Consider the following 24235-nt stretch of genomic DNA (forward strand, 5'->3'; position numbering starts at 1 on the left):
AGAAACTTGTTAAAATTCCCACCTGGCCCTCCTGCAGCTCTAGTTTTGGGCAGAAGTCAGTTTTCCTTCCCTTAGATATCACATTCACAATATTTTATTTAACTATTAGATAATTTTAAAAGATTCCTCAGATAGGGTTTCCCCCACGTCATCTTTTGAACAGCTACAAACTTCAAAGTTTGGAATTCAAGATATCAAAAGTTGCTTCAGTCGTCTCCTAATTCACCTGACAATTTTTCTTTCTTGAATTCAGAATAAAAGCTTCATGAATACATTTTTATCATAGCGCATAACTGGATAGAAAGATTATTAACAACTAAATTCCCAAACTGGTATAAAAGTAAATATGACCATCAAAAGACTGTTTGCTTGGCAAAGCTCCCATTTTAAAAACCTTAGGTAGACTTTTACAGCATTTAAAGAATGCCTATAGCTATGATTGATGGTAGATATTCTCATACTCTCTGGACTTCTTTTTCTGTACTTGTAGGGTCCTAGAAGTAGAGAATTTGCCATATTATTGTTCTTCTGCTCATTATATGGATTGTCACCTTCTTGTGGTGAGGGGGCTTGCATGTTTCAATGAACCTGCGGGCATAACCATCAGAGTCATGCACTCTTGGGAGAGGGGGGCTGCAGGGGAGGTTCCAGACCAAGCACAATTTGAAGATCTCAATGGCGGATCAGGCGGAAGATAACATAGTGAAGGCAGAAGAAGGCTGCAACAGATTGAGAAGCCACTACCATTGTGTTAACCACACCACTGGTTGGGACCCTCACTCTGTGAAGACTGTGTGTTGATCGGCTGTGCACTGACCTCCACACATTAAAAAACTTGCGCACAGGCATCTTCCAAGAACTTGGAAGGCCATCATACTCAGACAACAAGGAATCGCCTAAATAAGACCAAGAACCACATTCTTGGGATCTATTCAATCTTACCTACCTTCCAATAATGTTTCAGAAAAGATTTTTGATCTCTTGACTAACACTGACTTTATGGTATCTAGAAAGGATTCTCTTGGCAGCAATGAAAATTTGGGCAACATTTATTGCTGAATTTGCAGTTGATTTTTTTAGATGGTTCTATCTAATTACAATATTTTTGTTTATATTTAACACATTTTAACTTTATTGTGTGAATGGCCTGTAGTATATCAACTACACTTACAAAAAGATAATGGAATAGGCCAAACGAAAACTATCCCTATTGAACTAAATACCAGCTGTTAAAGCACATATTCTTCCTAAATTTATTTCTGTTTAGTACTATCCCACTAAAAATGCATAAGGAAAAGTTTAGGAAATGGCAAAAGTATAATAAAAATTTTAGTGCAGGAGGAAAATATATTAGGTTTGCTAACAGTTCTAAATATGGTTGCTCTTCAAGAGGTGGCCTTGCAAATTATATTGCAATGCATTTTCAACTTACCCAGCTAGAGAAATTAATTAAGAATAACAGCTGTATTGCATGGGTACAAATAGAAAGAAGTAAAATATCAAAAGATACTATGGAAAGTATGTTTGTAGAAAAAGCAAAGCAAAGCAAAGAAATATGTTAGACAACTCTTTTACTCAAGACCTGATTAGTACATGGTTCCAATATAATAACATTCTCGCTCCACATCCATTGCCCCTCTGTCCATTTTTAGAACACCAATTTCTCAAACATGAGGATAATATAGTCAATTTAAGGGATGGGAAGAGAAAAATATGATTTATTTTTATCAGGAAAACCTATTCAAACTGAACAATTAAAAAGTAAATTAAAGCCAATTACTCCGTCTTGGTGGCAATAAAAGCATTTCAGGCAAATATACTTAGAAATCAAGGCCCTCTAAGAGCATTAATGTTACTTAAATCAATCTGTAATGATAAATCAAATTAAACTAAATGATTAATATCAAAATTATATTGGAAAATTCAGGAAGAAAAATCTGGAACATTAAATGAAGAGAAACAACAGGAATTAATTTGGAAAAATGGGTCTAAATCAATTTCTGCACAACTAAGAGAAAATACTTTAAAAATTATACATAGATTACCATCCATCTACTATCCACTTAAACTACATAGAATCAATAACACTATTCCTAAACTATGTTGGAAAACGTATGGTGAAACAGAAGACTGGAACCACATGTGGCTAAAGTACCCAAAAGTATGAAGATTTTGGGATGAAGGCCTAGAATGGGTAAGACCAATACTGGGGGAAACAATACACTTCAGAGGAGCTTAACTACTGATCTCTGTATTTGAAAATGAGAATAAAGACTTGGTAAATAAAAATCTTGTATCACTCTTGCTATGTGTTGCAATAGTCATAACATGGAAATTCAATAAAGAATTGACTAAATAGAATATGGGCTGTTGCAGACAAAGTTAATTCATAAATCAAGATTAGCAAAAGGAGAAACAAAAGAAGACCTATTTGAAAAGACATGGAAGCATTTCATTAGATACATTTGCAACAACAATAGTGAATTTCCCTTCCTACTTATCCTATCCCACATTATCCCAGGTGACTCTTCGACACTTGTCCATGCACTTTATTAAATGGTCTTGAAATTGTGTATTTTTTTATATGCCTGACCCCTTTTTATCCATAGTGGTTGATGTTTGTATCATTACCTCATTTGTATGGTCACTATGTATTTTACTATATGTTGTGTTTTAATTGCTTATTTTATTTTATTGTTGTATCATTGTTTTTTTAGTTATAGATATTGGTTTTAACTTGTTATATTTTGTTTCTGTTTTGGGCTTGGCCCCATGTTAGCCGCCCTGAGTCCCTTTGGGGAGATGGTGGTGGGATAGAAAAATAAAGTGTTATTGTTGTTGTTATTATTAATTTAAACCATCAAACTACCAACAAAATTTGTGGATGAACAATTAGAAAAACTACATATGTAATGGTTAAAATTAGAATACCTAAAAGCAAGAGAACTGACACAGCTGTATTTGTACACTTATGTGTATGATGGGGCGGGGAGCATAGACTGGGAAAAATCAACATAACAATGTAATTGTATCATGTTAATAAAACAAAAAATAAAATATTGTTGTTTATATTTAACATGGTTTAACTTTATTATGTGAATGGCCTGTGGTCTAAGCATTAGTAAACTATTATTACAACTGTTCATCTTTAGTCAGACTCTGGAATAGTGTTTTCACTTCTCAGCATCCCAGTCCAAGAAGAATTTTGGAAAGTTGAAATATGACCAGAGGACGACAAACAGGAAGGCAAAAGGTCCAGAATCCAAACCTTCTGAGAAGTGGTTGAGGGAGCAGGGTATGTGTACAATGCTGTGTATGTTCTTGAAAGAGTGAGGATTTGAGAGGTCATATGACAGTCATGTTTAAATATCTAAAAGAAGTCATGTGCATGATGGAGTAAGCTTATTTTCTGATGTCTGTTCTTCAGTTGATCAGGATGGAGCACACTGACATTTCCAAACCCACTCACTAGTGATTTTCAATGTGTGGAGAAATTGTGATGGAATTTCATCTTCTGACAATTACACTGGAGATCTCTGAAAGGGGAAGGGTGGAAAAATTAGTTTGTTGCATCTCTAGTGACTAGAGAACCAAACCCCAGCAGCTGCTGCCCAATAAGTCAGGACTGTGGATAGGGCTGGGAGATCCTACATAGCTATGCAAATAAGGTAGCCAAGTAGAAGATCTAGAGTACTGTCCCAAAATAAAACAATAGAGGAGGAAGGCTGAAAAACCCAAGATAAACTCCTCATATTCACCAACATCCATACATGTGATGAGGGAAAATAGCAGTATTTCAAACCTAAAGAAGCTGAGATGCAGAAAGGGCCCTAGTTGTCTGTGGGTCATCTACTGAGCAAACACACTGTTGGCTGCAGTGTATAGGAGTGTCATGTAAAAACAATGGGCATCCTCTGAGTCTGTGTTAAACAAGCAATAAACCATGCATTAAAATATAAATAAAAGGTTTTCATGAGATATGTTGCGTGCATTTCCTTATTCATATGTATGTATGTATCTGCACCTCTTGTAAGGGGTTGGCTTAACTTCCGGTTTGTTAGTACACTAAAGGATACAAGTCTAAAAAGTGTGTCACTCACTAACAGGAAAGCTCTGCAGTGGGCAGATGACAATACTCCAATCAGCTAAGATGTGTGATGCATTTCATCCAATTCCAATTCTCATTCTTTTTTGCTATTCCCATTTTCCTAAATGTAGTAGAATTAGAGCATCTTGACCTTCTAAATTTTTGTAATGATATAAATGGTTTAAACTCATGAAGTAAAAGTAATAAAGTCATTAGAGTATGTGATTAATTTCATTGCTAATCAGAAAATCTAGTGAATTGGGCCATATTAAGAGAAATGATTAACATAATTTAACAAATTAAATAAGTGGTTATTTCCAAGTTCTGGGCATGGTTATGCCTTATTTCCCCTTTCTTCTCACAGTACCAGGTTAGCTTTGTGACAGTCACCTCAAGAACCTGAATTATCCAAAGGGCCTGAAAGTCCATTTTAAAGTAATAATTGTGTGTCTGGTCACCTTGCCATACCTTTCAGACACCTAGTAGAATCAAACAGGTACAAAAATATAGTGAAATTTCTGACTTACAATTGAATATAGAAGCACCTTACATAATAATTCTTATGGCTTTTACAAACAATCACTATTTCTGAAAAACATCTTAAACTCTATATTCCTATTATGTGGGAAGGGAATCTTGCATATGATCAGAGGCAACATTTTAACGCCTAAGCCAAGTGTCAGAGTTCAAAATTTTAAAGCTCACTGTATGTCATACTGCCTATCTTGGGCAGACAAGTGAAATTATTCTCTCCCAGGGATCACACAATTCCCCTTAGGACAAAATTCAAAGTGGGTGCAGGCCCTCTTTAAGTTATTAAAATCTGATTAGGTAAAACAAAGCATGTTTTTATCTTATTTTAAAAGAGAATTATCTATCAGTCTGCAACATGTGAGTGTGGAGAAGAGCAAACTACAGACCACTTCCTACAATGCAGCTTGAGCCCTACCACATGCACAATGAAGGACTTTCTTACAGCGACACAAAAGGCACTCCAAGTCAAAGGAGGCACTTCTGGTCAAAGGAAATTCAACATATTGACAAGTTTTCTTAACTTTGTTTGTGGTTTTTTAAATACATTATATCTCAATTTGCTTCTGACACGATAAATAAATAAATCTATGGATGATTCAATAAAGGAAATGCCTTGGAAGGAATTTTTCCTCCTACAGTTCCCTGGAGAGGCCCAGTGCCAACATAACTGTATGTGAATTGTATGCTATTTGTAGTTGTTGCTAACTGCTGTCATATCAACATCAGCCTATGACAATCTTATCAGTCATGTATCAAAAACAGCCTCGCTCAGATCTTTCTGATTCAGGTTGTGGCTTCCTTGATTGATTCTGTCCATCTGTAATATGGCCTTCCTCTTTTTCTACTGCCTTCTACATCTCCAAGCATTACAGTCTCTTCTAGTGAGTCGTCTTCTCATGATATGTCCAAACTATGCCTGTATCAGTTTAGTTATATTGATTACTAGGAAAAGTTCAGATTTGATTTGTTCATGGATTCATTTCTTTCTCTTTTTAGCAGACCACATGTTCCATAGAACACTTCTCATATTTCAAATAAATTCATTTCTTGCTGTCTGCTTTCTTCAACTGCCCAACTTTCACAACCATATATATAAATTTGACATACAATGGCATGGGCAATCCTAGCTTTAGTGTTAAGATATCTTGATATTTCAGAGTCTTATCTAGTACCTTCATAGTCCTAGTCTTTTTTTTCTGATTTCTTGATCATGGTCCATTCTAATTAATGATTGAACTAAAGTGGCTAATCTTTCACTATACAATACCTTCATCATTTAGCATTATGCAAATAATATGTCACCATTTTTTGTAATTTTTAATGTTCAACTGTAAATCTGCCTTTGAACTCTCTTTCTTGGCTTTCTTCAAAAATCCTTTCAAGTCTTTGCTATTTTCTGCTAGTAATATAATGTCATCTGCATGTCTTACATTGTTGATGTCCCTTCCTCCAATTTTCATCTTTCTTTCCTTCAAATCTAATCCTGCTTAACATATGATATTTGTGTGGCATCCAGGTTACAAAGATACAGTGATAGAATAGAGCCTTGCCTGCTCCCCTAGCCAGTTGTATAACACTCAGTTTTTCCATATTCTATACCGATTACAGCCTCTATCTGAGTATAAGTTATGCATCATGACAACCAAATGTTGTAGCATACCCATTTTTAAACAATAATCCATGGTTTACATAATTGGCAGAAACAGTGGCTTTGCTACAACTTACCAAGTATAGGCTGGTTTTCTTTAGTGGCTCTCACTTTTTAATGCATGTTTGCAGTATGGTCCTTATTTTTTGTGGCTTTCATGAACCCAACCTGGTCATCTAGCAGTTTTTGTTCTGTATATGGTGAATGTTTTTGTTGTAAAATTCTGAACATAATTTGTATGAGAAACGAATGCAATGGTTCTGTGCTTACTACAATTCCTGGTGTCCAGTTACTTAGAAATTGGAATGCATATTGAGCTAGTGAGACTTTTTTGTTTTCTATGTTTATTTGACTGATTTTAGTTAGAACTAGAGTAGATTCTGTCTCTGTAACTTGAAGCAGTTATTTTAATACGCCACCTGTTTCTGGTGATTTATTTCTCCCAAATGCTTTGAATGCTGTTTATACATCCATCTTTATATGGCCCTTCCCTGAATCAATCTGTCATCATTTAATCTCTTTTGTATAGGTCTTCAGTTATTTAGATATTTCAGTTTCTTTTTCTTATGTCTCTGGATTAAGATTATATGGTTGGATTTTCCTTTAAGCCTTTTTGATAAAATGTGCATTATATCCTTTGACAGTTTTTGATATTTCTTTCCTCACTATCAATGTCACCCCATTTCCTCTTAGATTTTTTTTCTGTCCTATTCTCAAAGCTAGACTGGATTCCAAGGTGTCTGACTGAAGGTAGAGTTATATGATATCAAACAGTCCAAGGTCAGGAAAGCCATAATCAAAAATAGAACAATGACTCATGGTATCAGCATCATTAAGCACCTCAAGAGTTCTAAATTCAGTCCTTACAAGGACCAACTGATTTTTTCAAGGTCTGAGTTTCAGATGCTTGTTTGTATTTCCTACTTTTTAATTCATACATTTGCTGGTGGGTGGACAGGCTAGTTTTTTGTTTTGTTTTTTTGAAAAATTCTAGAGTTGAAACTTGTTTTATATATATTGTAAGGCTAAATATTTCTCTGTTTTTTTATAATCACTTTTGCCTCATTCAATTTGTGAATGTAGTAAAGAATCAATGTGAAAGGAAATATGGCCAATATGCAGAGGCCAGAAGATATTCATGTATTTTCTATATTCATAGGGGTTGTGCAACCCAAACCCCGTGAATGTGGATATTGCTCCAAATATTCCTAGATGTTCTCCAGTGGATATGGAGGGCATTTCCAATATGTATGGATGCTCCTGGCCTTCACAAAGGTCAAAAACAATTTTTCAAAACCATTTTTTCTCAACTGTTTTCAAATGACCACCAAGGGCATGTATTTAGCTGACATTATGTGTGATGCCCGGGCCAAAATCTGGTGAAATTGTTCCCATGTCCTCTAGAGGCATTTGCTGGAAACTGGGTTTTTCATTTTCTCATGTTATGTGTATTTGTTTGCAGGAGTAGATGGAGCCTTCAGAGCAGGAAAGCAGCTACTTTTCTTCCATGTCTTCTGCCAAAGCATGTCTTCTGTCAGCAATCCTCATCAACGGTAAGACAGCTGTCATTCAGGATTTGATCCTGGCTGAGGGGGCGGATCTGGCATGCATCACCGAGACGTGGTTGGACGAGCTGGGTGGAGTGAATCTCACCCAGTTGTGTCCACCGGGTTTCGGGGTGCATCAGCAGGCCAGGGCTGGGGGGCAGGGAGGAGGAGTCGCAGTGATCTTTCGGCAGTCCATTGCCCTGATCAGATGCGCCGTTCCGCAATCCTCGAGGTTTGAGTGTGTCTTCCTGAAGGTGGGAGCCTGAGACACCTTGGACATCTCAGCGGCTTTTGATACCATCGACCATGGTATCCTTCTGGGGAGGCTCGCCGGGATGGGGCTCGGTGGCACGGTTTTGCTGTGGCTCCGGTCCTTCCTGGAGGGCCACTCCCAGATGGTGAAGCTGGGGGATACTTGCTCGGACCCCTGGCTATTGACCTGTGGGGTCCTGCAAGGGTCTATCCTATCCCCCATGCTATTCAACATCTACATGAAACTGCTGGGAGAGGTCATCCGGAGATTTGGAGGGCGTTGCCGTCTCTACACAGATGACACGCAAATCCACTACTCGTTTCCATCTGAATCCAAGGAAGCCCCTTGGATGCTGAATCAGTGCCTGGCCGCTGTGGCGGACTGGATGAGGAGGAACAAACTGAGGATCAATCCTGACAAGACAGAGGCCCTCCTGGTCAGTCGCACGTCGGATCGGGGTATTGGGTGGCAACCTGTGCTGGACAGGGTTGCACTCCCCCTGAAATCACAGGTCCACAGTTTGGGGGTCCTCCTGGACTCAGCGCTGACGCTTGAGGCGCAGGTGTCGGCGGTGGCCAGGAGGGCCTTCGCACAACTCAAGCTTGTGCGCCAACTGCGACCATACCTCGTGAAGTCTGACTTGACCACGGTGGTGCATGCCTTAGTTACCTCTAGACTGGACTACTGTAATGCACTCTACGTGGGGCTTCCCTTGAAGATGGCCCAGAAACTACAATTGGTCCAGCGCTCGGCTGCCAGGTTAATTACGGGGGCGAGTTACAGGGAGAGATCTACTCCCCTGTTCAAGGAGTTCCACTGGCTGCCTTTTATTTTCCAGTCCCAGTTCAAGGTGTATACCATCACATATAAAGCCCTAAACGGTTTGGGACCCACCTACCTTCGTGACCGTATCTCCTATCATAAGCCTACCCGATCCCTTCGTTCATCAGGGGAAGCTTTCCTGTCCCCACTCCCGATATCCCAGACCCGCCTTGTGGGAACAAGGGAGAGGGCCTTTTCTGCTGTGGCCCCCTGATTGTGGAATTCTCTGCCCGCTGAGATTAGGCAAGCCCCCACACTAGCAGCCTTCAAGAAAGACTTGAAAACATGGCTCTTTCGCTGTGCTTTTGGAGAGTAACCATTTTATATTTCTTTTCTGTTGCTCCCTCTAATATCTATCCTCCAGAATACCCCACTCCCTTATGACCCTGTTTGCTGTGGTTTTTATTTTTATGTCTTTCTCACCCCGAGTTTTAACTTAATGTTCATGTGGTCTGCCCTTGTTTTCATTGTCTCCTTGTTTTATTTTGTAATGGATATTATTATTTATTGTATTGCTTATTGTATTGTGATGTGCTGTTCTTTTATATGCTGTTTACATTGTATTGTTTTGGGCATGGCCCCATGTAAGCCGCCCCGAGTCCCCGTTGGGGAGATGGTGGCGGGGTATAAATAAAGTTGTTGTTATTATTATTATTATTATTATTATTATTATTATTATTATTATTATTATTATCCTCTGTTGGACATCATCCAGCATGCCAACACCTTAAATCACCTTAAATCAAGAAACAGCTTTCTAAGATCTACAGAACTACTAACAGGAACATCTCAGCAAGCCAGAGTCCAAAAGTGATAGGTTAAAATCAAAACCTCAATCGATGGCTGATACCAGAAAGCAACTTCCTCCTGGGCACACAGAAGACTGGACAACTTGGAAGGTACTGAACAGACTGCACTTTAGCATGAGGAGATGCAGAGTTAAGAAATGGGGCTACAAAATGGGGTATACGACATGCGAGTGTGGAGAAGAGCAAACCACAGACTGACTTACAACAATGAAGCCTGAGCTCTGCTATATGTCTAACGGAGGACCTTCTCACAGTGACACCAGAGGTACTCCAAGTGGCCAGCTTTTGGTCGAAAGAAATCTGTATAATGTCAAGTTTTTAACTTTGTTGGTGTTTTTTAAAATACTTTACAACTGTACCCTCAATTCGCTTCTGACACGATAAATAAATGCCTAAGCAACATTCCGCAGTCAGTGCAGGAGAAACCATTCCTATGTTTTCTAGACCTTTCTACAGTTGGCTTCCTCTTGTCAGTGGTCAAGCATGAGCTTTTAAAATAATAGACCCACTCTTGAAAGATTCTTAGGTATCCTGAGACAGAGACCCCGAGCTAATAGGAAAAATTTGTGAAGCAGGAAATAGGTTTGATATGAGTCACTTATTCTAAAATCTACCCCATTTTATTGGATATTTTTATAAGCAAGCAAAAGTCTTGGAAGATAGGGTCAGGGCCTTCTTTCTCTGGCTCATGGAAATCTCCTGGAGAGAAGGAGAATGATTTTCACAGGCATAGCTCAAACCCAAACATCCTGTTGTGAACCCATCACAAATGCTTGGTATCCCCCTAGTAGCTCACTAGCTCTAATAAGATGCTTAGGAGACTCGATGAGCATGGAAATCTTTCTCCTGTTGAACAACAAAGTTTGTAATATTCCCTGGCAGCATTTTGAAAGAAAGCCTATATTTTCTTTCCTATATATATTTCCTATGTTGTCTACTTTGTTTTTGTTTCACCTGCTTTTGGAACAGAAGGGGGTAGATTCAGAGTGAACCTCAAAATAAGACAAAGGGGGTGCATGAAGGAATTGTGATGCTCTGATGTGAGGTAGAGGGGGTGGGAGTTTCTCTCTTTGTGTGTCTGTCTTTCTCTTACTGTTTCAACTAGAATATTACTGCAGGCAGGATAACAGCAGGAGTAGAGATGTAGTCACTGTTGCCATTCATCCTTCCCAAAAGAGCTCTGGGAAGGATGCGACTCTATCCATGTGCCCCTAAGAAGACAGGATGGTAGCAGAAAGAACTCTGAGCTTGCTGTTGTGCCATTGAAATTTCCAGTAGAGCCTCAAGCTTTTGCTTTGAAAAACGGGAGGACAAAGAACCCAATGTGTGTGCAGCCAGTCCTCCATATCCACAAACTCTTCATCCATGGATTCAACCAGCTATGACCAGAAAATCCCTCCCAACCCCAAATTTCAAAATGTCAACCTTGACTTTGCTATTTTATAGAGGGGGCACCAATTTACTACACCATTTTGGTATCCATAAGGGGTCCTGGAATCAAGTGGATGTCATGGTTTGCAAAGGCATTGTGCTGTGTGTGTTAACTGGAAAATGAAGTGTATGAAGCCGATTGGCTGAGTTTGCAAAGATCTGGAGATTGATTTGATACTGTTTCTGTTCTGCTGCTGTAGAACCAGTTTGAACAAATTTACAGTGCTGACTGAGTACTGCTGGTGAAGAGAGCAATATACTCAGAAAGAGGCCTTGCTATTTTGAGGCCATTTTGCTGTTGAGAAAAGAGGGAGAAGAACCAGGGCTGTATTCTTTTCTGAAGCAGATTTGTAGACTGATAAAGGACCATTTATGAGTGTGGGATTCTGTAAATGATCAGAGGGATCATTGTAAATACTACTGTTTTGATCTCTTGGAATCAGTAAAGTTCCTGTATTTTTGTTCTGCAAATCTGAGTGGCATCTTATTGTTCTGCGGGTGACTCTGGATCACGGGCACTTGTAAGAGCTTCCATTTATCATCATCAATCCGTAACAGTGGATACTACTGTCCTAAGATCTGTGATGTGGAAATTATAGAAATGTTACCAACTTTGGTAGTCACACAGTCTGGGACCAGGAGCTTTTCAAAGCACTGTAGTTCCACCTCCTGCCCATCCAAAGCCCTGTTTTTCCACCACTTTGACTTCTGAGTTCAGCAGATATTGCCAACATGCTTTCAAGCATAACATCTTATTCACTATCAGATGAACTACAACTTTTTTTTTAAAAAAAGTTGAAAAATAGAAAGTATGTCTTCAACCGGTAATGTTGCTAAAGTACAAAATGATTTGGTTTGGAATATAGATTTAAGATGTTCATAGGGCGGGTTGCATTGGCAATAAATGGTCATTTCCTCCAGATGTTCACTGTCGTGAAATCTTGCTCTCTGATCAGTTCAGGATTAACTTTCCAAGAGCCATATGTCATATCCTACCTGGTAACCCCAAACTTGGATTTTGAAGGAAGGCTACTAAACCTTGTTGAGAAGAGATCTGTATTCCTGGGGTGTTATGTGATTTTCAGAAGAGATTCAGAAGAGATCTTTATTCCTGGGGTGTTATGTGGTTTCTGGGCTGTATGGCTGTGTTCTAGCAACCTTTTCATCTGATCTTTTGTCTGCAGCTGTGGCTGGCATCTTCAGAGGATCCACAGATGCAGGCAAAACATCAGGGGAATGGCTGCTAGAACATGGCCATACAACCCAGAAACCACACAACACCCCAGTGATTCCAGCCATGAAAGCCTTTGACAATAGATTTATATAACCTTTCAGGACCATTTCCTTCTGAGTAGCATCACAGAATACAAACACAGCACAAGGTCATTGATGGCCCTGGAGCTTTTGCTCCAGATTAATGATTAATGTTCCAGCCTTTTGGGATGAGGTGACTTCCTTAGAAATGGAAACACATACCATGAATTCTCTGGCATAACATATCTTTATTGGTACATAACAGTATGACAAAAGTGTAGTGATCTGTCACAGGAGGATTTCTGACATCTCTGCAGACTACTGTGCTTGGTGTCGACTGACTGCATGCTATGGAGATTTTGGCATGATAGTGATTGGTAGGATAAGGGACATGCAGGGAGTGATAATTCTTTTGTGGTGAGCAGGTATGTGTGTGGTCATGCAACACAACTAGAAATGAAATAGCAAAAATGTTCAGCAACAGTGTAGTAATAGGGAAAAAAATAACTTTGGTTGGTTTAAATAATTTAAAAAATAAAAAACAAAAACAAAACCATAACTCACATTCTAAGGATAGTACCTAACCAGGACATAATTCTCTATCACTTTTTCTTATGTTTAAATTGAGCACAATAGGAGGAATGCATACCAAAATGTGTGTATAGGGGACAAGTATGCAAAAGTGCGTGTGAATTATTATGTGGAAAATTTACTATAAGTTTGCATTTGATGCTGGAGGGGAAGAAAACAAGTTTGTATAAAATCGAAACACATCAATGGCTCCTTCCACACAGCTGTATAAAATCCACATTGAACTAGAATATATGGCAGTGTGGACTCAGATAACCCAGTTCAAAGCAGATATTGTTGATTATCTGCCTTGATATTCTAGGTTATATGGCTATATGGAAGGGCCTAATGTTAAACACAGGGCTCTTCCACCCAGCCATATAACCCAGAATATCAATGCAGATAATCTCCACTTGACTCCAGGGAAGTTCTTCTGGTGGCTATCCACAAGCAGCATAAATAGACACATATCACTGTGCAATGCAGATAGCAGGCCCGGTTCTTTATGGAGGCCCATGAAGCCTCCGCTTTGAGCGCAGCCCTTGCTGGGTGCAGTCGAAGCGGTGGCGGCAACCATTGGGTCGCTCACCATGGAATAAGGAAGTACTTGGTATTCTCGCGAGATTTCTGCGAAATCTCGCGAGAATACCAAGTACTTCTTTGTTCCATGGCAAGAGACCCAATGGTCGCCGCCGCCACCACCGGTAAGTTGGGGGGGGGGCATAATTTCGGGGGGGGGGGGGTGCAGCCCTAGGTTTGCTTACATACTGAAAAAACCTAGGGCCGCTCCTGGCAGATAGTTGTCTAAGAGCCCTTCCACCCAGCCATATAACCCAGACTATCAAGGCAGATAATCCAAAATATCTGCTTTGAAGTGGGTTATCTGAGTTACATTGCCTTATAATCTAGTTCAAACCAGATAATGTGGGATTTTATACAGCCATGTGGAAGGGGCTTGGGACATGTGTTTGAGCAATATTTAGAATTAGTGAACATTTTACTTAAAAAAAACCCACACAATTGCCTTTAATGATCTTGTCCGTTCCAATTCATAGAGGGGCATGTGGAACCCGGCACACCACGCCTTGCATTGTCTGGCTCCAGCTGAGGGCAAGCAGATGGGCGAGAAGCGTGAGTGCACTTGAAGCACGTAGTTTCCCACCATGGATTCCAATGGCAACACAGGAGCCCTGCCATGTTGCTGTGGTCATGGCATGTGCTGGCTCCATCCTCTTTCACCCATGGAGTTGTGCCAAGGTTGTTTGATGGGAGCCGATAGACTTTGTGTGTGACCTGGGCTTGACTGATGCATGCCACCGATTTTAGCCCCATATGAAGAGGTTATTACGCAGCAAGTCTGCCTCCCACTATGTGATTTTAAAAATTCACATTAGTGGACAACAAGGAGAAGGGGCTGGGAGATCTGAAGGAAGTAGGAGAACAGTCCTCTTCCCCCACAGAAATAGAAGGGGTAACAGAAAATAATTCTCACGTAGGATTGAGCTGTTACTCAGGGGACCCTGGCCTCAACTTGTTTCCTTGTCCCTAGAAACATTAATTGATTGCATTCAGCATTTTCTTGGTGATAAATGTTGCTATCATTTCCAGATTACATTCCTTTTCAGTAATTACAGAACTATCCCTTCTGCACCTGCAACTAAGAACCCTTCCACACAACCATATAACCCAGAATCCACAATATCTCCTTTGAACTGGATTATCTGCATCCACACTGCCATATAATCCAGTTCAATGTGGATTTTATACAGCTGTGGAAGGGGTCGTAGTCTCCCAATGGCAGAGCACAACCAATCAGGGGCTTTCAAGGTTCAATCCAGCTGCAAGTCAAGAGAAAGGAAGAGTATCACAACCCCAGAGTTTTACTTAGGAGAGGGAAAGGTCATACTTTATCCCAACTTCCTTTCTCTAATTTTGACAATGCCTGGATGCTCTGAATCTTACACCCTTCCGGTGTCTGGCAGATACTTGGCCTCTGTAGGTTCATTAAGCAAGGTTTTGAAGCATGGCTGGTTAACATGTGGTCCTCCAGATGCTGTTGGACTGCAGCTCCTAGCAGGCCTGGCCAATCTAGTAAATGGTGAGGAAGGGATAGGAGTTGCAGCCCAGCAACATCTGGAGGGCCACATGTTCCTCAGCCACAGAGGAACGGTCTTTCCTTCACTCTGTAGGACTCTCCACACTACGGTGGTTGGTTCATTAAAGGAAGTAAGATTGTAGAAGTGAGGTCTCTAACAGCATTGATTTGCAGCAAAGGGAAATTTAATTCAAGCGGAATAAGCTGTTCCCCAGGTCCCCACAACTTGGAGTGCTCCCTCCCTTCCATCTTTCTCTCTTTCTCTTTAATTGCACTGTGTTTCTGCACTCAGTGTTTGCCATGGCAACGCCTGCCTGGCGTGTTGATGTGCCTCCCAGCACATATTGTTTCTGAAAGGTCACACTGTAGTGCGGGTGAGCTCTGCTGAGTGCACTTTTTATATTTATTTCACACACACACACATTTATGAAATGTGAGATGGAAGGTAATTACAGCCCCCTCCTCCAGGTCCTAATCTCCTCATTGCAGCTCTTTGTTTGAAGACACACAAACTGGGCCCGTTCCAAGCGAATGATCAAAATGGCAAACAAACAGCAATGGATGGGCACTCCCTCTGCTGCACTTTATTCCACATGGGCTGTGGCTGATGGCGGCTGCATGTACAAGCAGTCATGCTTCGCACTCGCTTTTTGCAAGCTTCCATAAGCCTAACATTTCCCCCCAGGACTCAGTGCAAGGAATGGGAGATAGTCTGGAAAGGAGATGTGGTCTTTGCCCATTCCTGGTGTCAGTCACTGGGAAGGATTTGTTCCGGGGGCAGCCAAGATATTTTGCCCTGATAGAAATGGGTGTCTATCGCTGAAGCTGTAGTGAATCCTCAATTTATTTATTATTTATTTATTTACAGTATTTATATTCCGCCCTTCTCACCCCGAAGAGGACTCAGGGCAGATCACATTACACATATAAGGCAAACATTCAATGCCTTAACATAGAACAAAGACAAGACAAACACGGGGCTCCGAGCTGGCCTCGAACTCATGACCTCTTGGTCAGAGTGATTTGTTGCAGCTGGTTGCTCAACAGCCTGCGCCACAGCCCGGCCTCCAATTGGTGGAATATGGCCAGAAAGTTCAGCTGACTGCACTCTAGGGCTCCTTCCACACTGCCATATAACCCAGATTATCAGAACAGATAATTCACATTACAGTAGAGTCTCACTTATCCAACATAAACAGGCCGGCAGAACGTTGGATAAGCAATATGTTGGATAATAAGGAGGGATTAAGGAAAAGCCTATTAAATATCAAATTAGGTTATGATTTTACAAATTAAGCACCAAAACATTATGTTATACAACAAATTTGACAGAAAAAGTAGTTCAATATACAGTAATGCTATGTAGTAATTACTGTATTTACAAATTTAGCACCCAAATATCACAATATATTGAAAACATTGACTCCAAAAATGTGTTGCATAATCCAGAACGTTGGATAAGTGAGTGTTGGATAAGTGAGACTCTACTGTATCTACTTTGAACTGGATTATATGAGTTTACATTGCCATATAATCCAGTTGAAAGCACATAATGTGGATTTTATATGGCACTGTAGATCCAGCCTGAGGCCCCTTCTACACTGCCCTATATCCCAGGATCTGACCCCAGAGTATCTTCTTATCCCAGATTATCTGGCAGTGGAGATGTATATAATCCAGTTCAAATCAGATAATTTGGGATCATATCCTGGGAAAAAGGGCAATGTAGAAAAGATCTGAGTGTCCACAGAGATCAAGACTGAACTCTTTTGCTTTTCGGTATATCACATGAATATGCTAATGACTTACTCAAGCATCTCTGGAAGTTTTTGTTAATACTTTAGAAAGAGAGTCTTTAGGAAATGCTTATCTCCTAGTTTTCTCTCTGGATTTGGGTTTTGTTTTTTTAAAATAACCTGACTGTGGGCCCTTCCACACAGCCATATAACCCAGGATACCAAGGTCGAAAATCTCACAATATCTGCTTTGAACTGGGTTACCTGAGTCCACACTGCCATATAATCCAGTTCAAAGCAGAAAATGTGGAATTTTATTCAGCTGTGTAGAAGGGGCCTGTATTTATTGAGAAATTTGCCAGCTGTAACAAATTTTCTCCCAAATATTTTCCTTTAGATATTTACCGTTGTAATCAGTGAACATTCTAGTCTTTGTGAAGAATTTTTCAGTTTTCCTGGAAATTTCAGTTTTTAATCTATTAATGTACATGTACAAAATGTTTTAAACCTTGTGAAAAAGGGAATCTTGAAGCCTATATACATATATATATACACACACACACACACACACACACACACACACACACACACCAATATTTCAGTAAATGTTCATAAACGGTTCTCCATTGATAACCTGGAATGAAATAACCCGAAAAAAATATAAAAGTGGTAGAAGGCTGTACATTAATATTAAGAAGAAGCCTTCATGTAAAAATGGAAGACAGGTAGAGTGGAACCTAGAGTACAGCCTTACACATGCAGCAAGGGATATCTGTTCACCTCTAGGAAATGACCAATGATTTATGTTAGGTCCCTGAAGCAATGACTGCAAGAAGTAAAAGCGTGTTTTTGTTCATGTGTTTGTATACATGTCCACATAACACACAATCAGAAACAAGTTACTGGATGTAAAAGTACTTTGTACTTATTCTTTAGAACATCTGGAATGCCTTCGATGTTGGAAACATACGAATTTGCTTTGATTTTGCTTTAAGCAGAATGTGGCGACAACTTGAGAATAAGTGAAACAGAGCCCCCCCCTCCCCCCCCCAACTGAGCAAGTCTTAATTGGAACTTCTTTTGCTTTCCTCAGAATCCCTCCTGTGTTTTCTCCAAGCAGTGAGCAAGAAAATGAACGATCCAAAAACAGCTAGGAAGGACTGGAGAAAGAAGTGTATTCCTGGGCACATTTGCATTTGCTGATGTGCAGATGGGTGCTTGAAATCTATAACTGTGTGTAGTATGAATTTTGAAAAATGAGAAATAATCTTAAGAGTTGGAGGAAAAGGGTGGCTAGTCCCCACAAATGAGTACACACCTGTTTGGTAGAGGAGAGCTGTAACACATTTGTTCCCTGACATTTTCCTCTGCAAATTTTTATATTTCTTAATCAGTGGACATTCTCTATTTTTGATATTTACCATGAATTGTGGCAGCAGACTCAATGACATATCAGTGGGCTCTTGTCTGCCTGGTGTTCACCTTGCAGTGTCATGCCATGCTTCTGAGGGCGGTTCCACGCAGCCCTTTAACCCGGGAGGAATTCGATTTTAAACACACGAATGCACCCATGTTGGAGTCTGCACATGCCCCAGAAAGTGCATTCTTTTTTTTCTTTTCTTTTTTTTTGGGGGGGGGGGTCCAGATGCCCTGACCCACTTTCTGGCAGGGAACCCGGATACCAAACAACCCCTCTCGAAAAGCATTAAAAATAACTTAGCTGCCTGGCATTTCCCTGCTACCAGAGATCTCCTGATGTGTAGCAATGATGCACCAGGAGAAGGGGGGCAGAAGTGATTTTCCTCCTCCCCCTTCTCCTGGCATGTCATTTCTAAGTGCCAGAGCTCTGGGGAAGGGGGATTAGCAACCGGGTATTTTCTTTTCTTTTCTTTTTAAAAAAACAACTTTTCTTGGGGGGGGGGGAGGTTGGGAGAGGGTGGGGACTGTCTTGGGTTTCCTGGGCTCCAGGAGCCAAAGAAACCCAAGGCAGCTGTGTAAATGGGCACCGGAAGTTGCGCAGTGCAATCTCTGGTCCCCATCCACACAGGACCCGCAGCTGGAAAGACACGGGTCTTCTGAAAGACCCGGGTGTTTCCAGCTGAACAAACTACCTCGGGACAAAGCTGGAAAATCCTGGTTTGTCCAGAATGAATTTATTTTTACATGGGGCATTATTTGGATGCCCCTCGTCAAAAAGCAGGAGCTTGTGCTTTTAAGGGGCTCTGACACTTTCCAGTAACATCTCTCTCTGACCGGTCCCAGATTATCTGGCATTATTATTATTATTATTATTATTATTATTATTATTATTATTATTATTATTATTATTAATATTATTAATATTATTTTATTTCATGACACAGCAAACAAGACAGATATGCTGGATTTCGTATCACAAAATCACAAGTCGAACACTTCCCAAGTGTTTAGGACTGTGTGATGTATTCTTGGGAAGTGTTCGACTTGTGATTTTGTGATATGAAATCCAGCATCATATTATTATTATCATTATTATTATTATTATTATTATTATTATTATTATTATTATTATTATCCAACTCCCTCTCCCCAGGGGACTTGGAGCTGCTTACAACATAAAAATACAATAAGTGCAATATAATAAAATACACAAAATGGAGTCAACAACTAATAACACATTCAAATACATATAAAATACAAAATAAAGCACAATCAAGTAACAAAAATTAACAATAAAATTATTAAAATTAGATTAAAAGCACAACTGTTCCTATCAGCTATAAGGGGACTTGCTACAATAAATCCATGTCCTAGAGACTGACCAATCACTGTCAAAAACCTGTCTTCAAATCCCTCCGAAATGCCGTGAGGGTGGGTGCCTGTCTAATCTCCTTGGGGAAGACGTTCCAGAGCCACTGAGAAGGCCCTCTCCTTCTTCCCCACCAGCCTCACTTGCGAAGGAGGTGGGACTGAGAAGAGGGCCTCCTCAGCTGATTGTAAGGCCCGAACAGGTTTATATAGGGGCATGCGGTTGCATAAATGGACAAGACCTGAGCCAGGATTCCTAAGATCCAGTTCAAAGCAGATAATTTAGAATCAGATCCTGAGATATAGGGCAGTGCATATCTAGCCCCCTCTCTCTCCATCTCTAGTATTGTACTAGCTGTGAACAAAGGAGGTGCATTACTGAAGAATCCTTCCATTAACCAAATAAACCCACACAATGATAAAAGCGACAGGAGCCCCATCCCATGTCCAAATCTGGTATTCCAATCCCTGCCCCACTTCTCTACTGTGGGGTGAAGTCGTTCCAGTTAAGTGATGCTTCGATGTTGCAGTCTCTGAGATTTTAGTTTTTTGTGGCGGCTGGAAAACAGACAAGGGCTGTGCTTTCAGGCTAGCATGGAGATGGCTCTGGTCATAAGGAGATCTTTTCTTCATTGAGCAACACAATCAAGACTTGTTTGGAGTTATGAACAGGCCTCCATGTGCACATAGGTTTGGGGAGGTTTTTTGAAACTTCTCGGGGACCCCAACTATATTAATACAGCTTTGAGCGCATCATTCTGTCAAAAAAAAACCTGATTCTGAAACATGGTATTTTCTGCAGGAGATGGAAAAATCAACATAATTAACAAAAATTCTTGCTTGTACCATTTCAATCAAGGCTTCTTCTACACTAGAATACTTTAGTCATACTTTCAGAGAACAGTGGGAAACGCATGGCTGGCATTCCTAAAACTTTACTCTTAAGGATCCTTTCCCACTAAATAGAGATGTTTTGATTGCTTGGCTACAGCAAACTGTGAGTGATAAAGTATCTAGAGACATGGCTGAATGCAAGTAGTGGAAAACCCACTACGAATTCAACAAAATATAGAGAAAAACGCATTGTCGAGCCTCTCTGTGGGCATGATGGTTGTGAAACAACAATAGAAGTTTATGTAACCATTGGATTCTTTAAGTGTTGTTCAGAAGAGCCCTTGTAGATGATTCATGACATTTAGGGCAGTCTACAAATAATGTTTTATCATTCTCTACCTAACTTCATAAAATAACATGAAAAGAATCCTCAGTGTCCCACCTTGACTTGTTTCCTAAACATTTAAAGTAAAACATTGCTCTAATTTATTTTGCCTCAAATGACTTTAGAACTTCATCTATATTGTAGAAATAATGCAGTTTCACATTACTTACAATTGCCATGGCTCAATGCTATGGGATCCCAGGAGATGTATTTTTACATGGTCTTTAGCCTTCTCTGCCAAAGAGGGCTGATGCCTCACTAAACTAAATCCCGGGATACTATCGCACTGAGCTATGGCAGTTATACTGGTGTCAAACTGCATTAATTTTACAGTGTAGAGCCAGGATAGGATTCAATTTGTGGTCGTGTGCAGGGCATCACCCAATCCAGTTTTATTTGAGACATTTCAGTGACTGTGCATTGAAAATGAAGGGCCCTTCCACATAGCCCTACAACGCAGTATATTGAGGCAGAAAATCCCACAATATCTGCTTTGAACTGGGTTATCTGTGTCTACACTTCCACATATTCCACTTCAAGCAGAAAATGTGCCATTTTATTCAGTTGTGTGGAAGGAGCCAAAGACAAGGTGCTTGTTGGACTAAGGAAAGTGTGTAGCTATTAGAGAGAGTTCTTTCAGTGATGGCGTCTTCTCCCTTACCAACATGTACATTATCCCTTTAAAAATGTTTCTTAAAGATTACTTTAAAGGAGTGATGTTAAACATAAGCAAGAAATTTCCTGTAGAGGGTACTGATTCACTGCAAGTGCAACAGTACGTGGGTGACTATGAAAATCAGCCAATGAAGTAAGAGTAGAGAATCTTCAATCAGAAATATTTTCTGCAGGAACACAAAGAAGTTATTTCTATTTTCTGCAAACATCTTGTCTAAATTTTTATTTGTTTAAATTTTTAACCCTCCACTCTAAGGCTAAAATGATGTTTGCACTCATTCATTTTGTTGTCTATCAGAGTTTAATATGACTTACAAATTTTTATAGGAACCAAAATATCTTAAAGGCAGATGACTATTATCTTGTCTGGCTGTCTTGGGTGCCTAAGTTCTAACATTTCTTCCCTTTTCCTGTCACCTAAAAAAATGGACGGAGGGTTCCAACTGAACCCATCAAAGCATGTGACACTGAAAGATGTTGAAGGTCAGTGGAGATCAGTTTGATGAATGTGGGAAAAGAAGCAAATCCATGGGAAGAGAAGATGAGAGCCAGGGAAAACGTTTTCTTAGTGTTCAGTACTGAGTGAGAAACAAAAATCATACTAAATCCATATAAAGAAGTTATTGAAGCTTAACCTAAATAATACCAGAATATAAAATCAATACAAATAAAGTAGGAAAACCAAAGAATGTCACAATCCCATCCTTCTTAAACAAATAAGACTTCCGTACAGGCAATTGGGGGTAGAGGGAACACTGACATTCAGCTCAAAGGAGACTGATATTTTGAAAGCGGTGTAAGTATCTGAGGACCTTAGCTGAACAAACACCTCCTCACCCTGCCATTCTATTCATCTATTTAATGATCGTTTTTCTTTCTTCCTTTTCATATTCTTGCTTCTAAAATCCATGAGATATAGCAGACATCTTAGAACCAGCCAGCCAGATGAAAAAATATCTACAAATCCTAATCCTTCTTCTCAAGAATCATTCTGCCTAATTGTATCTGGGAGCAACCCAATGAACTGATATACATAAGCTTGAGTTCCAAGTAGAGCAGCCCCATCGACTTAATTGTCACATAGTGAATCAATACTTATGTAAATCCCATTGATTCTGCAGATCGACTGTACTTGAGACTAACCAATAGGAGTCGTCATAATTTGCTAAAGTGCTTGAATAATTCCAGTGTAAATCAGGCAATCTATAGCATTCAGCCATAGTAGGAAATTAATAATTTAAAAACTGAATTAACATTTTCTTAATTCCTAGCCTGCTCATCATCTGCCTTATTAAAGGTTAGTGGTAGAAAATGTGTTGTTAAAATTATTTTCTGTCATTATTTTCTGTCATTTATCTCTACCTCTCTGAATAATAAAGAGCAATGAAACATCAACTAAGCCACATATACATTTCTCAGCTGCCAGATGACTCCACAGTTCTTTAGTTACTAGGGAACCTTCCACACAGCCACATAACCCAAAATATCAAGTCAGAAAATCCCACAATATCTGCTTTGTCCACACTACCTGGGGTATGGGAAAGAAGGAACTAATAGGGCATAGCTGGGTCCAGGCCTGTAGCGAGGGGGGGGGGGTTAGGGGTTCAACCCCCCCCCCCGAAATTTTTCAAGTTATAAAAAAAAATCTCGTTTACTCATGAATTTTAACTGGTTAACCAAATCCCCATGCTAGGTCTATGAGATGCAAAACATTAAGAGTCCCTCCAGGCACTATCTCAAGCAGATATTGACAGGTTTGTAGCGAGGAGGGGTATGTGCTAGGGGTTCAACCCCCCCCCCCCCCCGAAATTTTCAAAACCCCTCCCGAAATTTTTTTCTGGCTACGGCCCTGGCTGGGTCCCCTTCCACACAGCTGAATAAAATCCCACATTATCTGCTTTGAACTGGAATATATGCCGGTGTGGACTCAGATAACCCAGTTCAAAGCAGATATTGTGGGATTTTCTGCCTTGATTTTCTGAGGGGCCTTCCACACAGCCATATATCCCAGAATACCAAGGCAGAAAATCCCACAATATCTACTGTACTTTGAACTGGGTTATCTGAGTTCACACTCAGATAATGTGGGATTTTCTGCCTTGATATTCAGGGATATAGGGCTGTGTGGAAAGGCCCTATGAGGATGAAACTGAAGCATGCAAGGAATCTGAAAGAGCAGAGCTGCACAGGAATTTCTTGGCAATGCACACAAACAATATTGCTATTAAAAAGTTGGTAGCAGAGAGAGTGTTCACATCTTTCTGAATACATGACATCCTCTTCTATGGGGTCTCAGTGTGTCATCTCAGTAACAATAGATGGTCACTCTACGCTAGTGCTGAGGAGATCCTCTCTTTTCATAGGTCACTTGTGTGTCAATAAGTTGTGTGTTTGTCCCAGGGATTTTCAAAATATTATCTCAGGTGCCTTTGACTGGAAAGAAAGGCCTTGTCTGCATTTAATTCTTCTAATTAATTATGGACCTCCAAGGAAATTGTTGTGGTGAAAATTTTAACTACAGTTAGGCTTCCACATTTGCACGTTTGATTACTCATGGATTTAATGAATCTGTTCTATTTGGGAATTTCTATGTCCAGGGCTACATGGACAGCTTCTGCTATAAAGTTATACTGGAAGACCTAGGCCCTTCCACACAGCCATATAACCCAGAATATCAAAACAGAAAATCCCATAATATCTGCTTTGAACTGTGTTATCTGAGTCCACACTGCCATATATTCCAGTTCAAAGCAGAAAATGTGGGCTTT

The 24235-nt window shown here is 40.0% G+C and overlaps 1 long non-coding RNA gene across 2 annotated transcripts in view; it reads left to right on the forward strand.

The window, feature by feature from the left end:
* The window catches only part of LOC103278605 (uncharacterized), a 280461-nt gene extending 262037 nt beyond the window's left edge, over window positions 1-18424 (forward strand). For both annotated transcript variants that reach the window (XR_010005242.1, XR_010005243.1), the window contains exons 5-6: window positions 7732-7822; window positions 17880-18424. This is a non-coding gene — a long non-coding RNA (uncharacterized LOC103278605). The remainder of the gene's footprint in view (window positions 1-7731; window positions 7823-17879) is intronic.
* Window positions 18425-24235: the final 5811 nt, after the last annotated feature.

This window comes from Anolis carolinensis, chromosome 4 (genome assembly GCF_035594765.1).
Source record: "Anolis carolinensis isolate JA03-04 chromosome 4, rAnoCar3.1.pri, whole genome shotgun sequence".
NCBI lineage: Eukaryota > Metazoa > Chordata > Lepidosauria > Squamata > Dactyloidae > Anolis > Anolis carolinensis.